Source organism: Capra hircus, chromosome 12, assembly GCF_001704415.2.
Source record: "Capra hircus breed San Clemente chromosome 12, ASM170441v1, whole genome shotgun sequence".
NCBI classification, from domain to species: Eukaryota; Metazoa; Chordata; class Mammalia; order Artiodactyla; family Bovidae; genus Capra; species Capra hircus.
Genome location: NC_030819.1, coordinates 45,717,980 through 45,720,928, shown reverse-complemented (window position 1 = coordinate 45,720,928; position 2,949 = coordinate 45,717,980). Strand labels below are relative to the sequence as shown.

The 2,949-nt window shown below is 39.5% G+C and overlaps 1 pseudogene; it reads left to right on the top strand.

The window, feature by feature from the left end:
• On the top strand, positions 1,023 to 1,816 carry LOC102173479 (annotated as a pseudogene).

The following is a 2,949-nucleotide window of genomic DNA, read 5'->3' as shown; positions in this document are numbered from 1 at the left end:
TGGTTCTTATCAGATTTGTTTTCTAAAGTAATAAATTCATTATAAGAATTCTCTGATAAAGGCCTTTAAGTAGTTTTACTGTTTTAGTTCTTTATTTCTCTTAATGTGTTTAGGCTTATCACCTGTGTTTCCTTTGTGGATCAGACATGCCTTTGGTGGACTTTGGAGCTGGACAGACCTAAATTGACAGCTTGAGTTTGTCCTCTAACTGTGAGATGTGTTTGAGTTCTTCAGGCTCTCTAAATATTATATGCCTGTTTATGAATTGGGCTGCCCCGATAGCTCTGTTGGTAAAGAATCCACCTGCAATGCAGGAGACCCCAGCTTGATTTCTGGGTTGTGAAGATCCACTGGAGAAGAGATAGTCTACCACACCCCAGTATTCTTGCGCTACCCTTGTGGCACAGCTGGTAAAGAATCTGCCTGCAATGTGGGAGACCTGGGTTTGATTACTGGGTTGGGAACATCCCCTGGATAAGAGGAAGGCTACCCACTCCAGTATTCTGGCCTGAAGAATTCCATGGACTGTATAATCCATGGGGTCACAATGAGTCTGACACAATTGAACAACTTTCACTTTCATTTTGGTCTTCCCTGGTGGCTCAGACAATAAAGAATCCACCTGCTATGCAGGAGACCCTGGTTCAATCTCTGGGTCAGGAAGATCCCCTGGAGAAGAGAATGGCAATTCACTTCAGTATTCTTGTCTGGAGAATTCCATGGACAGAGAAGCCTGATTGGTTATAATCCATGGAGTCACAAAGAGTTGGACACAGTGAGCGACTAACATTATCACTTTCACTAATTACCATGGAGAGAAAAATGTGTGCCTGCCTCAAAAAACTGTTAGGAGAATTGAAATTAAGTAATACGAGGTCTCAGAGCTCCTTGTGTATGGGTTTTCCCTTGATTTGATTTTTGGCTTTTCCCACAGCACATCTCCCAAACACCAGTCTTCATTTCCACATTAGGTAAAGAGACCAAATAAACTGAGGCTGACTCCTTCCTCTGGATCACAGTAAATGTCTGCTTCTCCAAACTTGCTGAAGGGAGAAAAGAACAGCAAGAAGCAACTGAACATATTGATGAAGCAAATGACAGATTTAATGAACTAGCCAGTGAAGAGACTCTGAAAGAACAGAAATATAACAAACTCCATCAACCTTTTTTTTTTCCAGAGGCTGTCAGAATTGTTCACCAAACTCCATAATTTTGGGGTGACACTATTTGCCAACCATCTACAAGTGTCTGTACTGCTTGTGGAGGAGGAAGAAGAATGCTGCACTACTTGATAGGAATTGAATTGACAGAATTTGAAGATGTTAAATCAGGTTACAGAATAGATTTTTGTTTTAATGAAAACTCTTACTTCAAAAGTAAAATTCTCTCCAAAGAATTTCATCTGAATGAGAGTGGTGATTCATCTTCAAAGTGCGCTGAAATCAAATGGAAACCAGAAAGGATTTGACTAAACACACAAGAAGAAACAGAGAAGAGAGCCAGCAGGAAGAGACAGCATGAGGAACCAGAGAGTTTCTTCACCTGGTTTACTGATCATTCTGATCCAGGTGCAGATAAGTTAGGAGAGGCCATCGAAGATGATGTTTGGCCAAATCCATTACAGTACTACATAATTCCTGAGATGGATGATGAAGAAGGGGAAGGAGAGGAAAAACATGAGGAGGAGGAAGGATTGGAAGATATTCATGAATGATGGGATGAAGGTGAAGGTGAAGACGATGAAGTTGATGGGAAAGAGGAAGGAGATGAAGATAAAGGAGAGGATGACTATGGAACACTAATGGATTCTGGCTCTCTTTTCTTTCTTTCTATCCTTTTTTTTTTTTTTTTTTTAATTTTCTCTAGTCCCTGAGAGCAAGTTGCAGTATTTTTTTTCCCTTCTTGTGCAAAGTCATCCTGTTTTTGAGGTCTCTTTTCTTCCTTATGCCATGTTTCTCAACATTACTTTGAGCAGAATTTAGTGGGAAAAAGAATCTCCACCCCTTTCTGTTCCAAATCAATTTTTATCCTTCATGTCTCTACAAAAACTCTATGGAATCAACACTACCATGCTCTAGGGAAAAAGCAAAATCTTATGTTCGCTTAGCTCTTCTGAAAGCTGGAGGGTTACTAAGCTCCTGTGTAATAGGGCACAAAATGTTTAGCTTTTGTTCTTTTTCTAGATATTGGGCTCAGACATTATACTGTGTCTTGTGTGAATAGACAGTTAGCATTTACCAACTTGTATCTGTCAACTTTCTCTTGTTTAGAAAAAGGAAAAAAAAAAACATTTAAAAATGGAGTTACAGAAGGTCAGCAAAGGGTGGGTTTGAGATGTTTGATTGGGCTAACTGGGTATTTTGACAACGTGTCTTTTCCTTTGGCATGTTTAGTTGTAATGTTTATGAACATCCTTGCAATTTAAGGTGACACTTTTAACATAAAATTCTCTCCTGATTATGACTTGAGCCCTTCCACTCAATGGAAAAATCAGTAGAACCTGTAGGATATTATTTTCAATTGACATTCTCAATTATAACTTTCTGTTTGTTGCTAAATTTTTATTTCTGTTTCACTGGAAAGGAAAGGTGATGTTCAAAAGTATACAAGTTGCTTTGCTACAATAAAATAAATGTTTACACAAAATGGATTTACTGCTTTTCTCTGAGAACAGACATACTTAATGTAATTTCCAAGTTTGACTTGCATAACATTATTGTCATTCTTTGTCACCCTAACTTCACATTTCTTATACACTTTGCAGGATGATCTTCAGTTCAGTTCAGTTCAGTTCAGTTCAGTTCAGTCGCTCAGTCATGTCCGACTCTTTACAACCCCATGAATCGCAGCACGCCAGGCCTCCCTGTCCATCACCAACTACCGGAGGTCGCTCAGACTCACGTCCATCGAGTCAGTGATGCCATCCAGCCATCTCATCCTCTGTCGTCC